At 31.9% G+C, this 25,824-nt stretch overlaps 1 long non-coding RNA gene across 1 annotated transcript; it reads left to right on the top strand.

The window, feature by feature from the left end:
- Positions 1–13,073: 13,073 nt before the first annotated feature.
- LOC132294451 (uncharacterized) lies at positions 13,074–15,747 on the top strand. Its single transcript, XR_009478089.1, has 2 exons — positions 13,074–13,253; positions 15,243–15,747. It is a non-coding gene; the product is annotated as an uncharacterized LOC132294451 (long non-coding RNA).
- Positions 15,748–25,824: the final 10,077 nt, after the last annotated feature.

Here is a 25,824-nt window from a genome sequence, read left to right as displayed (position 1 = left end):
ATTTAAAATATATAGATTTTGTATTACATACTATTTATGTATGGTATCGAAAAGGGTGTTACAAAGATTAAAGAAAGTAAAATTTAAAATATATGAGTTTTGGATTGAATAATATTTAGGTAGGGTATTGAAAATGGTGTTACAAAGATTAAAGAAAATACTTGAAAATAATTCTTATTGAAGAATAAAATTATATTATATAAATAATTGATGGAAATTTTAAATCTATGGATTTTGGATTACATAATATTTATAGAGGTATGGAGTGTTACAGAAATTAAAGAAAGTAAAATTTAAAATATATGTGTTTTGAATTACATAATATATATGTAGGGTATTGAAAAAGGTGTTACAAAAATTAAGAAAAGTGAAAAAGAATTCTTATCTAGGAACATAATTCTATTATATAAATAATTAATGAAAATTTAAAATATATAGGTTTTGGATATAAAAAAGAACGTTACAAAAGATTAAAGAAAGTAAAATTTAAAATATATGAGTTTTGGATTACATGGTAGAGTATTGAAAAAAGTGTTAAGAAAGTACGTGAAAGACAATGCTTCTCTGAGAATATAATTCTATTATATAAATAATTACATAATATTTATGTAAGGTATAAAAATGGTGTTAAAAATATTAAAGAAAGTACTGTAAAATTGAATAGAATTCTGTTATATAAATAATTGTTTTCTATAGTGAATTAATATGAATGGTAACCAAAAGGCTATATCCATGTTTAAAATATATTATGTAGAATTATGTTTTTTATTTTTTTGGAATTTGTTCCATGTAATTCATTTTCATTTACAACAACAAGCAACCAAAAATATATGAATCAATTTAAATGTAACCAAAAAGACTATCTCTCGTGTTTAAAATATTGTAGGTAAAATTGTCCTATCACCTTATTTTTAGACGTAAAGAGAAATAGAGTCTAAAAAAATTATAGACATGCCCTAGAGAAATCGCTGAGAGAAACCCTAAAAGAGAATGCGATTATAGAAGGGTAGAGTAGTCATTAAAAGGTTATTTTTTAAATCCAACTACTTACAGTCTTTTGCGATAAGCGATAAGTAACCTTCCCACGTTTAAAATTTTAGCCTCTTTTAAATAGTACTTATCATGTTAAGCGGTGTTGTAAAATTTTATCAAATAAGCCAATTTTTAAAAATCACTTACCGTATTCTGCATTCAGTACTGAATTAGGAAATCAAAAAAGCCCTTAGTGTTTGTTTTATGAAAAAATACGTGGCCAAACCAAGGCCAAATGACAATAGGTAGCAATGTCAGAGACTGCAGGAATAATTACATCAGAGGATATGCGACCCTTTTGCATTCCTTCCTTTTTCGCTATGAGCAATACTTTGGATGAATATGGAATGAACAACGGCAATGCAATAATTACTATTTTGCTGCGGCAGAATCACTAAGTTTCCTTTTGTCACAACATCTAACGGAAACTTATTGCACAAAATCCTCTCTTTCGCTTTTTATTTTTATTTTTTATCTGCTGGGGCTGTGTATATAGTGAACATCGGGTCGCCCGGCTGCTACAGTCCATGTGGACCCACCAGCACTCCTAGAAACAATGTCAAATATTTCGTAAACATTTTGCTCAAACATTACATCTCCCATACATGCATCACCCATTCACCCACCCCTTACAGTTGAATACAAAGCCAGATACTACAGAAATACTAGAAATTAGGGTCTAAAAATTAATTGACTTATTTTAGATATAGGGACACCTAATTAGGGTCTAGAAATTAATTGACTTATTTTAGCTATAGAGACACCTAATTGATCTAAATTAACCTGATATGTGTGTGTGTGTATATGTATGTGTTATTTATTGTCCCTACTATCTTTTAATTTTTAAGGTTAAAATAATTTTGATCAACTCATTGTGTTAAATATTCCACATGGTTTTCGCACGTCAGATGCCCGAGTTGCCTAAAAAATCAAAAACTCCATCCCATATTAGTTGTCCGGATCAAAAACTTTGACTCACAATTTTTGTGAGTCAAAGTTACCGAAATAGGCATCTAATATCGAATATAAGTAGTAGATAAGTATAAAAAATGAAGGAAAAATTACACATAAGTAGATTTAGGAGTGTTAAATAACAAAATAATCTATTTTAAAAGTTTACTTTTTAATTTGATTGAATTTTAAAAAAATAATTACAAATGCATCAAGAATTATTTTTAAGGTCCAAAATACCCTCATTCCAAAATACCAAAATATCCTTCATAGTATCACATAATTCCAAAACACCAAAAAAATTAGGAATCCTACTTTGTTCTAGCCAATCTCAGTATTGGTGTTTTTTTATGGATTGCCATTTCAAGTATTGCTCATTAGGACTTTCTTGTCAGGATATGGATCAAATAATAGAAACTGACTGAAGGTATACCCAAAACGTTCTTTGGATTTGCCCAGTCTCATGCTAAGCTTTCTAGTAGGAAAAAATCACCCAACTGAAATAGAAAATCAGTAAATTAGAGGATCTTTGCTTTATTACCCCAACTTCGCCCCGGGGAAAGGTAGCATAATAGTAGGTGAATTCTGTGCTTGAAAAAAGCGTTGTGCATGAGAGAGAAAAAATCTATATATATAAAAAAGAATCTAATCCATTGCAACAATTATTTTGGTCAATTCATAATGACCAAACGAGTGATTAAGGAGTCTGTTCTAAAATTCGATTGTTAAGATCAAAAGAGTTGTTAAAAAAATATCCATTGCTCTCTTCTTTCCTAGTACCGAAATATTTTTCTCCAAAATGAGAAGAGCTGCAAGGGAATGATTTTAGCATTACCTTCCTCATGTGTTTTTAGCAAAATAGTTTAGGTTTCCTTTGGCAAATTTATTTATATATATTTTATTTCATAATCTTGTGAATTTGGTCTTAGAATAGATTATACATAAAATCACTTTGAACAGATAATTTGGAATAACTTCCTTTGATAATAGATATATATATATATATACATAATTTTATTGCAGAAGGAAATAACAACTAAAGAGGCATTATTATCAAATTACATTATCTTAAGAAGGATATTTAGGTAATTTGAAATAAGAGCTTTAGGGTATTTTGGTCCATAACAATAATTCTTGATGCTTTTGTAATTATTTTATTTAACTCAATCAAATTGAGGTATGAACTTTAAAAATAGATTATTTTGTTATTTAGGGTCCCTAAGTCTATCTATATATAGTTTTCCCCAAAATGAATATGACTAAAAATAATCTCAAATGACTCAAAATTAAAAAGTGGTACTGAGTCAAAGTTTCAAAGTTTTTGAAATTGACAACTAGTATGAAACGGAGGTAATAATAATCACCCAGGGCCTAGGCGGTCCAGGCTGAAATTGATCTTGATCTTCTTCTTCTTCTTCTTTCTATTTTTTTATTTTTTGATTCCGCGTGTTTATGGAATCTTTTATCTCCTTTTTGATCAATTTGAATCTAATTTCATTGTTTTGGTTGATTATTGAATTTTGAAAATTTATGGAATGCTTGAAAGAGAAGATTTACCTCTTACCTTAGAGCTTAGAACAAAAAAGATAAACTATTATTAGATTTTGATATTTAATGAATTTTGTCTTTGTCATTACATTCTCTTAAACGAGTGCAAAACGCAATAACATAAAAGATAAAAGAAATTAAAAACAGTATTGAGAACATCTGAACATATCTATTTTAATTTATATTTTAATTTCTATTTTGAGATAATTTTATATGGGAAATACTTTTTTTTGAATAAAAACCATTAATTTCTATATTTTCATTTGAATGAAAACGAAGAAAAAAATTATAATATAGTCACCAGACCTAAAAATAATTAATAAAATAAAAGCAATAAAAGTAAATAATCGAGGGTGTTAGTCTTTAATTTCTTTCATATTGGCATAAAATCGAGGGTGTGATTCAGAGATCAAACACAGAAGATCAATGGGTATATACATACACACTCAAGCACGGCTCGTCACATGGGAGAAATACACACACACAGGCTCGTCACATTAAGACATATATGAATCTATGAATGTTCACACATCTTTCATGTTCGATCTCCAATATCCCAGTCCCCGATTTTGATATGCATATTTGAACACATGTAAATAGAAGTCACTCCACTTAAAAACTTCCATAATCTGTCGCATTCCTCTTCAAACCCCAATTTTAGAGGATAGGATCCGATTGGAAATTCCATATATAAATATATCTACCTATTATATATATATATATATATATATATATATATGAAGCAGCCCAATGCCTAATTAGATTTGGGATTATCCTTTCTAGGGTCTACGATGGAGGATTGGTCAGAAGCATTTATTACAGTGATACAATGTGTGTGCTTTGTGGTATACTGTGTGTTCTTTGTGGTAGGAGTGCCTTCGGTGATGTTTTTGATTCTACAAATTCTACCAAGTGACTTAAAAAGCACAGAAAGATCATTAGCAGTTGTATTACTGCATTTTATTTATTTATTATGTGTATCGTAGCTACCATCGGACTTTGCAAACAATTTGTTGTGTTTGCACCAGAGTGCTACAGAAGGTTAAATGATCTCGTCATCACCATGAAGAGGAGGCAGCCACAAAAAAATTGCTCGAACCGGCCGGCCGACAAAGTATAGAAGTACGTGGGATAAATGTTTTTAATTATATGGTCCTGTGTTGGCAATCAATCATTTAATTATTTTGTTTAAGTGACCTTATATGAAAACTTTTTGGGTGAATTTATTACTTATTCCAATTTATATATGTATTTTTGTGACAATTGGATTAATTAGTTTTGAATTTTTTTTTTTTTTTTTTTTTTTAAAAAAAAGGGGCTGCAAATAGCCCCCACAAATCCAGTGTGTGTTGGCTTGATCACGAGCTAATTAACCACTGTTGTGTTTAAGCAGGCTTACTTGCCAACTTGGCTGTTTTTGTTTGATTAGCTTAAAAGTATACTTCAACATTTATTATAGTAAATTGGTTAAGAAATAGTCCTAAATATTGTGGGTAGGTGTTTTAGTGTTAATAAATTAGGAAATCTTAGAGTAATGCTCAATTGGTTTTCTGTGCAACCCCAATAGATAGTGTGCTATTTTGATAAAATTAAAAATGAAGTACTGAAAATTTGTATGAATCTGTACCAATATCAAACATGAAAAAGGAATCGGGTTTGATATTGGTTTTTTATATTACCAATTTGTTTGAGCTTGTAGTGTAAATTTGAGCACTAGCAATAAGCCTAAGGTTTCTTCATCTTATTTCTTTGCTTTCAAGTGTGCATGTGCACGATCTATTTCCTCTTATTCACTTGCTGAGCATTGTTTGACTTGCATAATCACATGAAAATGAGTTTTACTTCATTTTGAATGAAGAGAAAATGTAGTCTGAATATATGTTAGTGTAGTAGGTTGAGACTTGAGACACATAATTGTAATATATAAGCTCTTATGCCTCTGGAAAATCTAAATTTTTGCAAAGAAATTTCTGTGGCCTCTCATTTCTCTCTCCCTCCATCTGGTCTCTTTCTTTTCTCTTCCTTCTCCATTTTTTTTCCCTTTTTCCTTCAAGCTTTAAGCTTGATTTAGTATGAATGTGCGTGTAGTAGATTGAGACAATGTAGAATGAAGAGAAAATGTAGTCTGAATGTGCGTGTAGTAGCTTCAGACTGGTGTAAATGCTATTTTGCAAATACATATATGTGGATTCAGAGTTACATATTATGTAACGGAATGGAAAATTGTCCAATCAAATTTCTTTTAAGGGTACATCTCTAATTTTTTTTTTTTTTGGAGTGGTATATTTAACTCTTTTTTTCTTCTATTGTTTCAGTAATCATACTGTTAAAGCCATATCTTGGTCAAGACTAATGGATATGTTGAAATTAATTGAGGATACCTCTTAGGAAGAGGTAAACTAATTGACTTCTGATTCATGAAACTTGGTTCTAGTCTCTTGATGACTTTGTTGGGAAACGTGCAAGTTTTAAAAACTTTCTGAGTGATTTTCAAACATAGATCTTGATTCATCACATAGAGACAAGTTTTATGCAAAAATAAAATATGATGTATCAATCAATTAATAGATTGAATACTTACATCAAAGGTTTGAAAAAATCTTTAAATCTTTCCTCTAAAGTGAATGTTCTCATTTATTATAGATCCCTTCGCTAGATGCCTCCTATTTGGATCTCCAAGTAAAATAACGTTAAAAGTAGTGGTATTTCACTTTCGCCGTTGCCGGCTCCCACTTATCCTACACCTCTCAAGTCATTTCACAAAGTCGGACTATAGTCAAGCTCAACAGGGTCTTATTTCCCCGCTGATTCTACCAACCCCGTTCCCTTGGCTGTGGTTTCGCTGGATAGTAGACAGAGACAGTGGGAATCTCGCTAATCCATTTATGCGCATCAATCTTCTCGGTAATGGTTTTGCCTTTAGAAATCACTCATAAGCCTCCATGAATGACCTTGGAAAAATAGACTTATGGGAGCCTCTATTAGATGAGAACATGAATCCTAGAATTCTAGAGAGAGCATATATTTTTGTCCTCCCAAAAATCTCCCCCAAAATATATATGGACCCACATATATATAGACAAAATAAAGATAAGGAAAGTAAACAATAAATCATTAATCTCTAATTCACATGTCTCAAATCTAATAGGATTCCAATATTAAGTTGGGCTATGAGTGAGAATCATTTGGGCTTATTATTTTATAGGCTAGAATGAATTAATAATTGGCCCGGTCCATAGATCCAATTAAATTAATTCATTAATTAATTTCTACTCCACTAAAAGAAATTAATTGAACTCCAATCAAATAATAAATAACCTCTAAGTCAATGTTGCACTTTGACCCATCTATGCATAGTTAGTTATCAGATAAATAAAGCCATCAATCCGATTACTTAATTAATATATTTATTTTGGTACCTTTGATTATCTCTGCCTCGATCACAATTAAACATATGTTTGAAAAAAATAATAATTTAAATAAATAAATATATAATAAATCATTTTGTCTAAAAATACTCGAATGCCTTCGAATTTACTTTGTGATCAACCATAATCAATACAAAATAAATACAAATAGTAATGATGCAAATATTGAAAATATAACTTTCTAACTATTAATTACATAATTACATAATTACCCAAAGTACCGGTCTAAGGATTCCGAAGATTCCGCCGAACAAATCAAAGTAATTACTAATTAATAAAAGAGTCTATATTTCTCTCATGCTTAAGAGTCAAATGCCATGATAGTGATAGGGAGCAATTGCATGCGACGGCTCTCGCAATATATCTCAACCTAACATGGATCCAATTCAAGTCTAAGTTAATAATGAGTCCATCCATAATTACCGACTATGAACAATTTATGATTACTATTTATATTCATGTATTGATCGCCATCACATACATATATAAATATCTCTTGTAATCAAATGGACACTATTAATTCCATAATGAATCGAAACATAATACATTGAATTCACCAATTATATAAATTATAAATATTTCAGATATGTCAGGAACATATGTCACTATAATCCAAATAGGAATTTGCTATGCCAGGGCATATAAATCCCAACAGACTTCAACCTTTGTTTTTGTTGTAATATATGATAAAAAGAATGTGTTTGCTTTACGAAAATTTTGTGAAGTAGCATAATGTAATGACTAATAATAATTGTAATACCCCTAATTTTCAAAAGGATAGTCTCGGTATTTTGTTTAATTGTTTTCTGTTCATTAATTGTTTTTGGTTCATTAATCGCTTTGAATTATGTTTTAATATGTTTTAATTGACTTTTTACTTATTTGATTTACTTGACTTATTTGTGTTATTTGAATTAATTAGTTGGTTTATTTGTTTTCTTTGGTTTAATTAATTATTTGAATTATTTACATTAATTGTGATAATTGTGATTATTAATTTTCTGTAAATTGTATGTTATTTTCTGTTTTACGTTAACTTGGAATTTTATTGTTTCTTTAATTGAATTAGTAATTACATGTTTTAATTTATGACTAGGTATAAAAGTGTGGTTAGGGTTTTAGTTCTGTTTAGGTTTAATTTAATGCGCCGACAGGGTTTATAAACTAGGTTGTGTTTATGGGCCGCGTTTCAGACTTTAGATGTAATTGGACTTAGGGTTTTGGTTGCCTATAAATATATAAGAGAAGTCTGCTTAGGGAAAAAAATAATAAAACCAAAACACGTCTGTGGAATTAGAAATGAGGAACAGAGGAAGTTGTAGGAGGAATCGCCGGAGATCGTAGAAGACAACGTAGAGATTTTTAACAAAAATCTCAAAAGGCAAGTTCTAACCTTACTCTCTCCCTTATACTCGTGTTCTTTGCATACTCAATAGTTCCAGGATGAATTACATGTTTAAAAATAAAAACGTTAGCTGTTTCATGTTTAGAGTTTCACTGAAACTGAATTTGTTTTAAAATTGTAAACTGTTTAACTTTGAACTTTCTTGTTTAATTCTTGGTTTAATCCATATTAGTAGCATAATAAGGACTGAATTAAGGGTTGGAATTTTCTGGGATTAAGTTAAACTCTCTGAAAACCTATACTGTGAAGTGTCGGAGGCGTAAACGGCGACTGGAGAGGAGAACACGAAGAAGAGGAGGGAGAGAGCCGGCTCATATTGGATTGGAGCCGGCTCTCCTTGGACTGGAGGCGGCTCCAATGGTCTAGGAGCCGGTTCCAGGGCCATTGGAGGCGGCTCCAATATTCTGGAGCCGGCTCCAGGTTGTTTGTTCGTAGGTTTTTGGTTCTGTTGGTTGTTTTTCCAATTTTCAGTGATTAGGCTTCCTAGTGATTGTTTTAATATGTTTTAGTGGAGAATAAATACTGTAATGGATGGTTTAGGAGTGGTCTAGAGTAAACATAAATATGCAAAGATCAGATTAACATAGAATTGGACACAAAGCATTAATCATTAGGATTACATGGAGTTAATTACGAATGTCTTGTAGACTTGTGTGGGTTTGGAGTTTCTAACTTCCAGATTATAATGTAAAATTTCTTGTGAGAGTTTATGCACTGCTAATTGCAAATTCTTAGAGTATACCTACATACAAGGAATCTGTATTTTTGCTAAAGATTAATTGATGATTAAACTTAACATTTAATTCGTCAATTTTGTTGAATAGGAGCTTAACAGTATAATAAATTGTCTAGATTTATTATGCATGCCATGGAAATAAATATTATAACATTTGTTTAAGCTCTGTTAATTATGGATACCGGGAATAAACTTATATTTACAGACACAGTCCTGTGGGTGATCAGGTAACGGCTTATTGTTGGATTAATTAAGCATGTTTTTCTAGTATACTTTAATGTGCTTAGTTTGGAACTGTGGGTTTTGACACTGATACTGTTAGTACTTAATCAGTGGTTGGATTTATTAAAGCATGATGGTTAATCTATTTTAACATGGTTAGGTTGGAATTGTTGGTTTTGGCATTTATAAATTATTTAAATGCGTGGAATAGAGTAACTAATATTGATATTTATGTTTCCAATATTAATCAATTTGTTGGGACTATTCAAGAACGGTTGTTACTACATTCTGATATGCTTGATATGGACTCGTTGATATTGTTATGTACTTGTATATGCTTTATCAACTATCGGACGGATTGGATTGTATGTACCGGTATGGGACGGTGACATACTAGGTTTGGATTAGCTCAAATTGCTAAGTCCTACCTATTTTGGAGTAAGGGCACGGGTTATAAAATACAATCCTCCTTATATATATAAGTCGGTACGGTTGAATACGCCGAGTGACTTACTGGATTTCTTGTGGATGGTTAGAAACGGAGTTTAGATATATTTTTATGTTACCGTGTCATGAGCTTGAGTCTCAGTGTCGACGGTTAGGGTGCGTATATGCAGTTGGATGTGTAGCTGACTGTGAAGGTTGAGGTATACCCTGTTTAGGTTTAGGTACTCATGCCCACTCAGGTGCGTATTGTGTGATGCCTTCTATCCAGGTTGAGACCCCCTTCATGGCTTAGCGAGAGTCCAGTAGTGTGGATATATTTATGTACGGATTATTAGTTATTGTTGAACTATTTAGTATGTACATGCGTATCGAGTCTCTGCTTGGATTGTAATAGAATAGAACTTGTTCGTGGGCCTGACCCACTCCTATTTTTCAGGTGTACGTCAGTTCCAGGCTTGAGCTTGTTCGTGCTGAGCAGAGACGATCTTCCATTCTATCGACGATGTAGGGTTTCTTTCCAGATCTTGGATTTGGATTTTATCTTTCATTTTACTTTCATTCAGTGTGAGATTTTTATTAGGGGTCCACTAGAGATGGATTCCCGAGTTGTTCAAATTATGGATATTTGGTTTATCAAATTTAAGTATTTAATTATTTAAGGATTATCTTTTAGTTCTCTTTTCAGCTTTAAACTTTCATTTCTTAATTCATTTTGTATTCCGTGTTCGTTATAAAATATTAATTGTTTGATATTCCCTCGGGTTTGGGCCTGGGCTTGATCAACCCGAGTCTCGGATTCGAGGGGTATCACAATAATGTCTTCAAATTAGAGCATGGGACAATTTGTATTAGTTGGGGGAAATTATAACAGCAATGCTTTCTTTCTTTCCTAATAGAGTAATGATATTCACGTTAAAGAGTTTAAATGAAGTGAAGAGTTAGAATTTTCACACGCAATTGGGTTCCACATTACGTTTAGTTGAGAATTGCGCTAAAATCACTATCGTTCCTAGTAAGACTAACATCCAAAATCTATTTCTACTTCACTGTTGAGAAACGTCTTCGAGAAATGAAAGAAGATTTTCATCTCCAAGTTGAACTCAGACATAACGTTCTACATGAAAAAGATGTGATCCAGATGCTTCTTTCACTTTTGGCTATTGCTTTTTTATGCTTTTTTGTTTCTTGTATGGCTCGGATCAACTACCTTCCCTTGCAGTGATTTTGTTTTGTTCATACTAGTGTGCATCAAAAGGGTAAAACCACAGGGAAAATGTCATTATAAAGAGTTATACTAGCAACAATTTGCAGCACCGTAACCTCTCTCCTCAAATTGGGCTCCTTCGAGAACTGCGCTATTACAAGAAGGATCCTCCTGGAAAGTATTGTCGTCCTGCTGTCGGCCTCCCCCTCGCCCTCCAGACTAAGCTTTGGAACGTATTGCCATCCTACTATCGGCCTCCCCCTCGCCCTCCGGACTAAGCTTTCCACCACCACCACCACCACCACAAGCGTTATCATCTCAATCTAGGGTTAGTCACCCGTAGTGTAACTAATACCCACCATTAACGGCTCATTAGCAACCGTTAATTGCGGATATTTGTTTTGTTAGCTGGTTTGGCCTTGTTGCACTAATTTGGGGTTGTTTCTTGTTTGAGCTTTCTACATGCTTTGGGTTCTAAGACGTACACATTTGGTCATTTAAATATTTAAACTTACCTTTCAAAATAAAATAAAATAAAAAATTATACGGAGTAGTATATATTATATTTTTCGGAAGTTAAAGCAAATGCATACATTAGGTCACGTTGAAGACTAGGAATTTAGATATATTGAAGGGAGCTCTCGGATTGAAAGGGGGGCTTGGGGGCCAATCTCGAAACAAAACAAATTAGTAGTAGTATTAGCCCCCAAATATTAGGCCATCCAAACAAGCCTAAGATCTAAGCCATAATTTTAAAATAAAGGCCCAACCAAACATGCCCAAGCCCTAAACAAACCCTAAAGCCCGACTACGAGCACAAATCAGAGAGCTCCCTTCAATATATCTAAATTCCTAGTTTTCTACGTGACCTAGACTCTCTCCCTCTAACCCTATTTCAATATTACGTGTCTTTGATCCACATTCTTCACTAGCCCCCTATTGACAATTCGTGATTTCGCCCTTGTCTAGAACAATATCCAAATTGAATGGGTTTTTGATATTTTATTAAAAATACATAGTGAGATGCGAAGACCTAAAGCCCTAAACAAACCCTAAATCCCGACCACGAGCACAAATCAGAGAGCTCCCTTCAATATATCTAAATTCCTAGTCTTCTAGGTGACCTAGACTCTCTCCCTCTAACCCTATTTCAATATTACGTATCTTTGATCCCCATTCTTCGCTAGCCCTCTATTGACAATTCGTGAATTCACCCTTGTCCAGAACAATATCCAAATTGAATGGGTTTTTTATATTTTATTAAAAATACATAGTGAGATGGGAAGAGATTGCAAGGGATAGAACTATTTTGATGGTATGATTGAAGATTTATAAAGAAAAATATAAAGAAACCCTAGAAATAGAACTGCCGGATTGCCATAAAAAAAATGATTGGAATCCCTAATTAATTTACAATTCAATATCAACGTCTCAATCTCTTTTCTCCATGTATGCTCTATGCTCTTTTGGAATTCTAATTAATGTACAAACAAACTTTAGAAATTTAGAAATCCTAATTAATTTAGAATTTAATATTAGAGGGATCGAGATCCTCCATAGACGTTGTGAGAGAGAGAGAGAGAAAGAAAAAGGAAAGGAAAGAGATAGATAATTGAGTAATTCATGGTTTAGGAAATGATGTGGCATTGCCACGTGGGATTTGAACTATTATTGGGACGTTTAGGTAGGAAATGATGTGGCATTGCCACGTGGGATTTGAACTATTATTGGGACGTTTAAGTCGGACAGCATGATTTGATGCGGTTGGGAGGATAAAGAAAAGCCGACTTTTGTATTCCTTCCTTTTCCGCTATGAGCAGATACTCTCGGGATGAATTTTGAATGAACAAATGCTATGCAATAATTACTATTTTGGTGCGGCAGAATCACTAAGTGGAAACTTATTGCACAAAATCCTATCTTTCCAAAAACGCCACATATTGTTTGACTTCTTGGAAAGAAGTAATTAACTTAAGGTTCGCGTGGTTATAAAATCCCAACACAAGGTTCCTAGTTTCTCTAATAAAAATGTTGGCCCATAATAGAAATAAAGCCCATAATAGAAATAAAACTTTTGGGTTTATGGGCCCTTTGGTTGTCTTTTACCCACTGAATTTCTTAACCCCTTTTATGCTTTCGTATCAAGAAAAACAAATGAAAAAACGAATTGTGTTCTAGGGCTCCTGTCGCTCCTCGAAAGCTCGAAGTCGAAAGATAAGATTTGGGTTTGGAGATTAGCTTCAGTTTCATCACGAGCAGCGCCATAAAGATTACAAGTGAGTAAGTAACTCATCCAATAATTCCAATCTATGGTACTGGGTGCTTTTTCCAATCTGAAATTGATTTTTTTTTTTTACTCGATAATTTTTATCTCCTTTTTGATCAATTTGAATATAATTTCATTTGGTTTTGGTTGATTATTGAATTTTGAAAATTTATGGAATGCTTGAACTAGACGATTTACCCCTTACCTTAGAGCCTTAGAACAATAAAGGCATGATAAATTGGATAATCAAAGTGGAATTATAGCTGGCCAGTTGTTATTCCACATAGTGTATTGCTTGAAATCATGCATGTTACAAGGCAATCATTCTGGCTTCATTTATATTAATTCTTTCTTTTCAAGGATTGTTGATTGAACCTTGCCTTGGACTTTAATGATTTTGCAGAGAAAACTGAGAAAGTTCTATTATATATATATATATATATATATATATATATATATATTCAAACACTAATATATGAATCTATGAACGCTCATGCATCTTCCATGTCGATCTCCAAAATCCACACTCCCATATTTTGAATTTTAGACGATATGATTGGAAATTCTATATATAAATAGGGTAAAAGGCAATAAACCCCCCTGAATTATTAGAGTATTTCACAAAACCCCCCTATATTAACAATTGCCCCCCCCCCCCCCCCCCCCCCCCCCCCCCTCAACTATTAAAAATGTGCAATTTAAGGACAGTAGTCTAACAGCAGTTGACAGAAAAATGAATTGACCATTTTGCCCTTACAATAAACTGGTATGTCATTTTGTTGTTTTTTAACCTTCATCTGCTGATGTAATCCCTCCTGCCAACATTGACAGCACATCAAGTTTTATCACATATTACTGTTATGTGTGCTTTTTGCTAAAATTCGCGCCAAACAATCCCCATCTCTTTGATCATTGAAACCCTAAATTTGTTGCTCTGACCAGTGACTATTGAAACCCTAAATTTGCCAAAATCAAATAGTCATAAGCAACCAAATGCACAACAAGAAAAGCAATTAAAAAAAAAAAAAAAAAAAAAAAAAAACAGTAACAGGGCAAATTTACACCGAAAGCCAGCAACTAAAAATATCCCAAACATCACAGTGTTATCTCTCCTTCGATACAATCTCTGGCTATGAATCGCAATCATCGGCAACCCAATCACAAAACCCCAAACTCTAGCGGCAATATCCAATTACAAAAGTTGCCAACCCAATCACAAAACCCAAGAATATGTTGTCAATCATCAAGTAATCCCAATCGCAAAATCTAAAAAATATGTTGTCGTCGATCAACAAGCAAACCAATCGCAAAACCCCAAGAGTGATCACCAGGCAAACCCAATAGCGAACGTAAAATTCTCAACCCATCATCGCCAAACCCATATAAGAGAACTTTCACTGAAACAACTGCCGCTGCAACAGGCACGTTGGTGGGTCTCGCCGTCGAAACACCATCGCCATCACGATCGCCGATTATCAGGCTTTATCGTCATTAGTTCAGACTTTCAACCTTGTTGCCACCGTGTTGATTCTTGCTGTCACCATCAGAATCTATTGCTGTTATATTCCTCGGCTGATCTTCGCCGCCATCGGATCTGCTGGTAGGATCTGCTTGAGAACGAGAGAGAGAGAGTCTGGTAGAGAGAAGGAGTTTCTTTGACGAAGCTGACTAGATTTGGGAGTTGGAGTGGGTTTTAAATCGGGTCAAAAGACAACCCGATTTAAATGGGTAATAAGGTTATTCTTGCCATTTAAAATTTATGCTTAGCTTATGTGATGTCACACACCACTTTAACGTTGATAATTCACCGGAATTTGAACGGAATTGGGATATTTGCAAAAAGAGGGATAGTTTAGGGGGTTAATTGTAAAAATAAAAGTTTAAGGGAGTTTCTTGCTAAAGAGAGCATAGTTTGAGGGGGTTTATTGCCCTTTACCCATATAAATATAATATCTACATATTATAGCAGAAGCCCTAATTAGATTGGGGATTGTCCTTTCTAGGGTCTTTCGGCAGAGGAAGTGATAACGACGATCTGATGGAGGATAGGTCAGAAGTGATATGCTGTGTGTTATTGGCATTTGTTACAGTGCTATACTGTGTGTACTTTGTGGTAGGAGTGCCTTTGCTGATGTTTTGTATTCTACAAATTCTACAAAGCACTGGCTCTCTCATTGACAATTGTACTACTGCAATTGGTTTTTTTCTTATCTGTCTCGTAGCTACCATCGGGGTTTGCAAACAATTTGTTGTTATTGCACCAGAGTGCATCAAATTGTTAAGGATGTTAAAGGGTCTCCTTCATCACCATGAAGAGGAGGCGGCCACCAAAAATTTGCTGGAAGATGAGGCCGACAAAGTATAGAAGTATGTGGGATAAATGTTTTTAATTATATGGTCATTTACTGGCTATCAATCATGTTATCTCTATTTGGATGATGATTATTATTTTGTTTGAGTGACCTTATATGAAAGCTTTTGGGGAATCTATTACTTATTCTAACTTCACTTGAATTACTATTTATATAAGTATTTTTGTGCAATTGGAAAAATTAGTGTATTCTTTTTTTTTTTAAAAAAAAAGAGCTAATTAACCACATTTGTGTTTAAGCAAGCTTGCTTGCCAACTTGGCTGTTTTTGTTTGATTAGCTTAGAAGTATAGCTCAACATTGATTATAGTAAATTTGTTAAGAAATAGTCCTAAATATTGTGGTTAGTTTTAATGTTAATAAATTAGGAAACCTTAGAGTAATGCTCAATCGGTTTTATGTGCAACCCCAATAGATAGTGTGCTATTTTGATAAAATTAAAAATTAAGTACTGAAAATTTGTATTAATCTGTACCAATATCAAGCATGAAAAAGGAATGGGGTTTGATATTGGTTTTTTATATTACCAATTTGTTTGAGCTTGTAGTGTAAATTTGAGCAATAGCAATAAGCCTAAGGTTTTTTCATCTTATTTCTTTGCTTTCAAGTGTGCATGTGCATGATCTATTTCATCTTATTCACTTGCTGAGCGTTGTCTGACTTGCATAATCACATGAAAATGAGTTCTACTTCATTTAGAATGAAGAGAAAATGTAGTATGAATTGGAAAATTAAAATGCATTCCCTGTAAATACTGTTTTGCAAAGAAATTTCTGTGGCCTCTCATTTCTCTCTCCCTCCATCCGGTCTCTTTCTTTTCTCTTCCTACTCCATTTTTTTTTCCCTTTTTACTCCAAGCTCTAAGCTTGATTTAGTCTGAATGTGCGTGTAGTAGCTTGAGACAGGTGTAAATGCTATTTAGCAAATACATATATGTGGATTCAGAGTTACATATTATGTAACCGAATGGAAAATTGTTCTTTGATAAAATTTCTTTCAAGGGTGTATCGCTAAAATTTTTTGGAGTGGTATATTTAGCTCTTTTTCTTCTATTGTTTCGGTAACCTTACTGTTAAGCCATATCTTGGTCTTTCTTTCTTAATAGAGTAATGATATTCACATTGAAGAGTTTAAATGAACTGAAGTGTCAAAATTTTCACATGCAATTGTGTTTCCAAATTCTATTTCTACTTCACTGTTGAGAAACGTCTCCCAGAAATGAAAGAAGATTTTCATCTCCAAGTTAAACTCACACGTAACGTTCTTCGTGAAAAGGATGTGATCCAGATGCTTCTTTCACTTTTGGCTATTGTTTTTTTTACACTTTTTTGTTTCTTGCATGGCTCGGATCAGCTACCTTCCCTTGCAGTGATTTTTTTTGTTCATACTAGTGTGCATCAAAAGGGTAAAACCACAGGGAAAAAGTCTGAACAAAGAGTTGTACACCGTAACCTCTCTCCTCAAATTGGGCTCCCTCTCAAGAACTGCGCTGCTACAAGGATCCTCTGCGACTGGAACGTATCGCCGTCCTGTTGTCGGCTTCCCCCTTGCCCTCCGGACTAAGCTTTCCTCCACCACCACAAGCATCATCATCTCAATCTAGGGTTAGTCACCGGAAGTGTAACTAATAACCACCATTAACAGCTCTTTAGCAACCTTAATTGCGGTTATTTGTTTTGTTTGCTGGTTTGGCCTTGTTGCACTAATTTGGGGTTGTTTCTTCTTGTTTGGGCTTTCTGCAAGCTTTGGTTCATTGGCGTGTAATTATTATTTTCCATATTATTATCCGTTGCTTAAAATTTCAAAATAGAAAAAAATAAAATAAAATAAAAATTGGGCTAAGACCTACTTTTGTTACCATGGCCCATTCTTTTGGGCATTTTAAATATTTAAATTTAGCTTTCAAAATAAAATAAAATAAAATAAAATAAAAAATTATCGTATATATTTTCCGGATGTTAAAGTGAACACATATTATGAAAGTTTACAAAAACAATTTCTTGAAAAAAATTTATCAGAATTTTTTCTTTTGGTTTTTTGGTAAGTTATCATGATCATTTACATATAGGGAATTCCTCCCTCCTATGAATGTCAATTTAACGACTGGTATATATGTTCATTCTAATAGGGTTATGGATGAGTTTAAAAAGAGAGTTAAATCCCAAAAATAAATAAATAAATAAATATATTTTAAATGATCATGATAACTTACCAAAAAATTTTGTAGTTGTTCATTTCTTATAATAATTTTAAATTTTGATAACTTCTTGTTATTATAATTTTAAATTTACCAAAACTTTGTATTAAGAACCAAATATCAAACTGAAAAAGGAATCTTATTTGATATTTATTATCGGTTTGTTTGAGCTTACCTGACAATAAGCCTGCATGTGCATGAGATCTATTTCATCTTCTTCTTGTCTGACTTTTTTTTTGGTTAAAATTGTCTGACTTGCACAATCACGTGAAAATGAGTTCTACTTCTTTTAGAATGAAGAGATAATGTACTCTGATCGGATATATGTTAGTGAAGTAGGTTAAGACATATAATTGCAATACATAATGATGTTCACATGAAAATGAGTTTTACTTCTTCCATATACGCTCAACCGTGTTTCACATTACGCTACGTTGTCGAAGGATGTAGAGCCTCAACCGTCCAAACTCTTATGTGTTAAAATCATTGTGGTTCTTAGTATAACTTACATCAAATTGAACATATACGATTGATTTGGGTTTGATTGATATTAGTTTTTTATAATACCAATTTGTTTGGGCTTTTAGTGCAAATTTAAGCACTAGCAAAAAGCCCAAAAAGCCCAAGGGTTTCTTCATCTTATTTCTTTGCTTCCAAGCGTACGTGTGCATGTGCATGAGATCTATTCCATCTTCTTCACTTGCATAATCACAGAAAATGAATTCTAGTTCATTTAGAATGAGACATCTCCTAGACAAGGCTAAACCCATTAACGTCGAATAGTTTGAATAAATAAGGAGCCGAAGATATCTAGCTGATGGGAGCTTTCGTCTCATTCAATCTCTTTCACTGTAAAATTGTTAGATGGCCTAAGATTGAAATTTTCAAATCAACTTTAACATCTATTGTAAGTTATAACCTGAACCTTCTTTTTTCATTTTGATTAGTCAAAGCTCGGCGAGTAAGGGCTTGGGCAGGTCTTGTCTTTCTAGTTGTTGGGTTGGCCCATGGGGCTACTAAACCTAATTAATGCTCGAATATATATAGAGATTCACCGATTTCTCTTCTTCCCATCAGCAGCAGTTTTTTATTTTTTTATTTTTTTTTTTATTTTTTTTTTTGTAATGGCAATTCTTATGCATATTTTTCATTTGGGATTGGACAGATCTCTTCTTGAAAGGTGTATGAATCAGAATTCTAGATGCCAAAAAGAAAAGAGAAGACTAAGAGGTATTGAACAAGAAGTGAGAATAAAAAAGTATTTATATTTGGTGGAGGTATAATCATATTTGGATCTTTTATTTATAATACTTTCAATATGTGTATACCTTCTATCTAAATGATTTGGACCCACTCTTATACAATAATTTATCTCTTGGGGTTCATTTTAAAGGATAAAGATACTTAATTACCAGATTTCAAGAGAAAAATGATGAAGCAAACCAAGGAGAGGAGAGAGAAATGAAGAGGAAGAGAGTGAAAGGAAAAGTGAGGAGCTAGCGTCTCACGCGTAATGAAAGAGTCTTACGTGGCCAAATTCACATCAGCTTTGGTGTTTCTTTCGGTAAAAACTTCGATTTCTCTATCACTACACTAATTATATATACACTAGTGAAGAAAAGAGACGACAAAAACTTGGGTTGTTTGATAACCTTAGCAGCGTTGAATGAATTAAAAATTAAGCCCCACTCAAAATAGTGTCTAAGCCGTGTTATTTTTTTGTTTTTATGCTAATTCAAAATAAATTAAGTATTTTGTTATAGAGTATTTTGAATAGTAACCAGAACATGTTTTATTTGTCGTAAGATTTTTAGAAATAAAAATATAAAAATATATTTAGAAAATTATGTTGCAAGTTTGAAAAATATAATTGTTAATTTAATGAGTTTTTATTTTTATTTTTAAAAAAATTATCTTCGATGTTGTACCGTTGCTACAATACTGAAACTTGTAAAAACATCAAATTGGTGTATGATTTTTAGTTACTATTAACTAAACATTTTGGTACTGTGAAAATAAATAAATAAAAATTTATTGAATGCGTTTTTTTCACTGTTCGCTACTACAGGCGACAAAAATAAAAATACCAAAAACAAAAACGTGTACCAAACAGACTCTTAGTAATTTTACAAAATAAATATTACAATTTAAGTTACGAATTTAAAAACAACTTATGCAACATTCAAAATAACTCATAAATTTTATCCATAGCAATGACAAATCATTTGAAAGATGTCAATGGAATATTGTGTGAGTGAAAATACAAGGGCTTCATTTTTCTTTTACAAAACAACAATTTAAGTTAATAACATTTTGTGGAGGAAAATATCTCCTCCAATCTGAATAAGACACCTATATAGACAAAGCACCAATGATAGCAAGACAAATGACCAAGTGGAAGCCCAGAAAAAGATATGCCTAAGCTAGCCCATCTCGGCCGATGTTTCCCAAAGAGTAAGTCCAGCCCAAGTTGAATGGGTAATAGCAATTGATCAGGCCCAAGGAACAAACAAGATCTTCTTACATTATCTTAGGGTCAGGTTGGTGCAATGAAAAAGGGAGGAAAGGGAAGGGAAAGTGATTGGGGGGGGGGGGGGGGGGGGGACTAAAAATTTGTGTTTGGCAAAAATTGTTGGAAGGAAAGGGAAGGGTTTAGAGGGTTAACACAAGACCTGAACACTGTTTTGCTTATCCTTCTAAAAATGAGAGAAAAGGAAGGAAAGTGAAGGAGATGATTGATATATTATTTGTGATGCCTAATTTGTCCTCAAGATTACATATACATACAAGTTAGCAGTTGCAGAGAGAGTGAGAGACGGCCAGTGGCTGAAGCTTGCGAACGGCGAACCCGAATTGGAACAGCGGCGATGAAAATTAAAAGATATGGGTTTTGATTTTATGAACAATCTGAAATGATATATCGACACGGGTTTTGAACTTTTGATTCTTGCATACAGATAGATAAATGGAAATATATGAGTTTTGAACTTCTAATTCTTGTAGTGCAGAGAGAGAGAGGGGGCAAGTTCAGAGTTGAGAACGAGAATAGAGATGGAGGCAGAGAGATTGGGGAGGTTGAAATGATTTGCCCTAAATTTTGTTTTTAACTTTTTTTGTGGCCCATCATCCATGTGTGCATAGAGGCCATTTATTACCATTTTTTTTTAGGAGGTTGCTGAAATTTTGCTATTGCATTATTTTTAGTACTAAATACATAAATGTAAAAAGGGTATGTACCTGTTTATGTGTGTTAAATGTATAGTGTTTGTGTGTATAATAGTATATTTTCTAAAATAATCTCTTTCCTTTCTTTTCCTAAACATGATTATTATACCTACTTTTCTTTCTTTTTCTTCATTAATCAACCAAATACGATGGAGGATTAAAATTATCCTTCCCTTCCCTTTCCCTCGTAACTAATGTTATCATTTCCCTTCAAAACCATCGTACCAAACATAGCCTTAGGAAATGGGTAGCTGAAATAGTAGCGTTTGAGGTACAACCATACTGATTCCAAGTCCATGGCTTTCAGATTCCAATCTTCCTATATAGAAGTGTTGGTGTCCTTTGGAGTGTATTTGATAAGAAAATAATATTAATAATTATAGTTAATTGCAATTTATATAAATAGTGAAAAAGTATATAAAAGAATAAAAAATCTTTCAAGTTTATGGATGGTGTAAATAAATAGATAAAAAGAAATTTAAATACAGTATAGGAGATTATTAATTAAATACAAAGTAAAGTGAATTGCAATTCATGGCCAACAAAATAATAATTGTATTCGAAAACTATTTAAAATAATTGATTTTTGTATTTACTGAAAACTCTTACACAAAAAATGGGACTTTTTTTTTTTTTGGAATATTGTGGATTAGGGCATGGAATTTTTAGGGGAAGGAAAATGAGTTGCTTTTTAAAAAGTGGGACGAAAAATGTTTTTCTTTTTTTTTTTTTTTTTTTTTCCCTTTATTCAGAATATTAATTTTGGTAGATGTGTATTTAGTTATAAAAGTTACTTCTATTAACTATTTCTTTAAATTTTAAAAAAAATACTTTAATTTAAAATTGTTGAAAATATATAAAAATAATAAAAAATATATACACTCAATTATTATACTAACTATAATTTAATTTTGCCCGAAGCCTTGTGTCCTTTGGAGTGTTCACAATAAACATAAGAAACTTTAGTGTTGGTGTCCTTTCAAAATTTAATTTTATCTTCACGTGAAAGAAGGGCTTATTTATTTGTATTTTCTATTTTATCCAATAACTTAATCGTGGAAAGTTATCTCCAAAATAACTTTTAACATGAGGTAAATTCTATCCAAAACAACTTCTATTATGAGGTAAACAACTTCTATTATGAGGAAAGTTCTCTCCAAAATAACTTCTATTATGAGGAAAGTTCTTGCAAAACAACTTCTATTATGAGGTAAGCTCGTAAGGCAATTATACAATTATATATACAAAATATCAATGATAATTTGGGTAAAATTGCTCAAAATAGATCATGCTTCTAAATAGAATTTTTTATTTTTTTTAATCATCTGTTCTATGTTGCAATTCTAGCCACTCATAATTCCGTATGGATATATATATATATATATATATATATATATATATATATATATATATATGGTGAAATATTTGATTTTTCTCCCAAATAGTAGTATTGCCTCTTCATCACTAATTTTTTATTTTTTTTAATTTGTTTATCTTAAACTAATAATTAGGTACCTAATGAAATTTTATGAAGCCTTTTTCTAAATATAAATAATAAAAATGAATATAAACAATTATATATTTGAATTTAATAATCCATCATTTTACTCCACAAGGGTAGTTTTGGTATGCATAATCACTTTCTTTTCACTTTCATGCTATCCAAATTAACAAATTAATATTTTTCTACAATTTTCTTGGATAAATTTTCATGCTAACCAAATGCATGCTAGAAAATCTTTTTCTTTTCATTTACTTCACTTTTCTTTTACTTTTTATTTCATTTATTTTCTAGCTTTTTTCCATCTAACCAAATGCATAGGACTTTTTTTTTGGAATATTGTTGATTAGGGCATGGAATTTTTGGAGAAGGAAAATGAGTTACTTTTTAAAAAGTGGGATGAAAATTGTTTTTCCTTTATCCGGAATATTAATTCCTGTATGTGTGTATTTTTAGTTATAAAAGTTAGTTCTATTAACTATTTGTTTAAATTTTTTTAAAAAAAAACACTTTAATTTAAAATTGTTGAAAATATATAAAAATAATACAAAAATATGTACACTCAATTATTGTAACAACTATAATTTAATTTTGCCAAAAGCTTATGTCCTTTAGAGTGTTCACAATAAACATAAGAAACTTTAGGCTTTATTTGGTTAGATGGAAACAGCTAGAAAAGCAAGGAAAGGAAAAAATTTTTTTTTTTTTTTTTTTTTGAGTTTGGATAAATAGAAAGAGAAACCTAATAGAAAATTTAGTTCCAGCATTGAGTATTTTTTTGTTAGATGGAATCAACTAGAAAGGAAAGGAAAAGAAAATTTTTACATTTTTTTATAGTTTGGATAGATGGAAAAAGAATCCTAATAGAAAATATAGTTTCTCGCATTAAACTAGTTTCTCCCAAAACTTTTCTCACAAAACACGGAGAAATAATATTTTCTCGTAAAAACTATTTTTTTTTATTTGAAGTTCATATTTTATCCAACAAGTGAATAATGTAAAACAATTAACTTCTTTATTTTCTAACTGAGAGGCAATTTCTCTAACAATTTCTATTTTAGTGGACTTTTAAGATAACTTCTCTCTAAACATATTCTCTTGCAATACTATTTCGACGATTTTTTTTTTTTTTTTGGTGGTTCCAAATATATACATTGTATCAGATATATTATACACATCTATTATATATACCGAGAATAATATATATATATATATATATATATATATATATATATATATATATATATATATTTCTCTTTTTGTGTTCTCTAGTTGAAAGTCTATGAGCCCAAATTTTTAAATTTTATTTTTTTATTTTTAGGCTTTCTTATTTCTCTTAAATGAATAGATAGTTCTACTTTTACGATTCTACCTAAGAAGTCTTGAAGTATTGTTTTAATTTAAACAATATAAATAATTATATTATGAAAATTTAGTAATATATTCATCATTTTATTAAAACTTTGATAAAAGTAGACATCATCAAATACAAATTTATTTAATTTTTTAGTATTTGAAATCATAAGGGTAATTTTGATATGCACAATCACTTTCTTTTCATTTTCATGCTATCCAAACTAACAAACTAATATTTTCATACAATTTTCCTGAATAAATTTCCATGCTAACCAAATGCTTGATAGAAAATAACTTTTCTTTTATTTTTCAATTCATTTCTTTTCTTACTTATTTCTATCTAACCAAACGGAGTCTTAGTGTTTGTGTTCTTTGGAGTGTATAGGATAAGGAAATAATGTTAATAACTATATACTATAATTATATAAATAGTGAAAAATATATTAAAGGAATAAAAAATCTTACACTTCTATGGATGGATTAAATAAATAGTTTAAAAATTAAATATAGTATAAGAAATTATTATGGAGTAATTAAATACGAAAAGACCTCAAGAAGGAGTGAAATGAATTGTAATTCGTGGTCAAAAAAATAATAATTGTATTTGGAAACTATTAAAAGTAATTAATTTTTGTATTTATTGAAAATTCTCATGCATAATTATCCCAAAAAAGAAAAGAAACCTCTTACACAAAAAATAGGACTTGAAAATGGGTTGCTTTTTAAGAAGTGGGATGAAAAGTTGTGTTTTTTTTTTTTTTTTTTTTTTTTTTTTTTTTTTTAATATTGATTCCGGTACGTGTGTATTTAGTTATAAAAAGTACTTCTATTAAGTGTTTATTTTAACCATTAAATAAATATTCTAATTCAAAATTGTTGCAAATGTATAGAAATAATAAAAATATATATACACTCATTAATCATATGTGACTATTGAAATTAAGAGATGACTCATTTAATCATATCTGGCTATTGAAATTAAGAGATGACTCATTTAATCATACGTGGCTATTGAAATTCTAAATAGTAATAATTTAGTATATATTATAATGTAAAGTATTTAATAAAAATTATTTTGTATTTTAAAAAAATGAATGCATCCTCGTTCCGACTAAGGATATGTATAGGCCATCTCTTGTGAACATTGTATCAAATGCGAAAAATGTTCATTGCCAGACTTGATAAAGTGAAACAATCCAATATATCAACTTTATAAAGAGTCCAACAAATTTCTTGAGCACTAATAGTCGAACTTCAGCAATTGATGGCCCATAGCTTGGCAGCAGATGACACACTCGCAAGTCGTCAGGGGCTATTGGGATGGAGCCTTCAGGTCCTAATTGGGGACATAAAGTGTTAGCAAGACTACTTGGAAGAAGCATGCATGAGCCGGAAGAGAAGTTCAATTCCCATCCTGATGCGCAGCTAACTCATATAGTTGCGAGTTGCGCATAAGGGGCTTGATCATGTACTTATTCCCAAGAGAAGCGTAATACTGCATAATGCTGATAAATTATATATGAAAATAGACCTTTTGAATCTTGCTACTTCAAGCAACCACGGCTAACCGACCAAGAAAGCTGAACAGCATTTGACGATCGACTGAAAAAGATCCATCCTCACTGAAAAAGTTTTCGAAGGCATGTTCAGGCTTGGCTCCAACATCTTAACCCGGCTGCACAACTAGGAACCTGGACATGCACTTTGTCGATCAAAACTGTTTCCGTATCCACAACAATGAAAGCATGCAGTTTTACTCTTAGGCTTCAATGCTGTTCACAGGTTAGGATCTTCCTATGGTAACTACTGAGTATGGAAGGCGTGTGTGTCTAACTTCTTCCTGTTCACAGGTTAGGAAGGTTAGGATCTTCCTATGGTAACTACTGAGTATGCATGGAAGGCGTATGTGTCTAACTCCTTCCTGTTCACAGGTTAG

The sequence above is a fragment of the Cornus florida genome, unplaced genomic scaffold (genome assembly GCF_030987335.1).
Source record: "Cornus florida cultivar Cherokee Brave unplaced genomic scaffold, ASM3098733v1 CherokeeBrave_3.0.0_Hap2_Chr02, whole genome shotgun sequence".
NCBI lineage: Eukaryota > Viridiplantae > Streptophyta > Magnoliopsida > Cornales > Cornaceae > Cornus > Cornus florida.
This window is presented reverse-complemented; position numbering and strand designations above follow the sequence as displayed.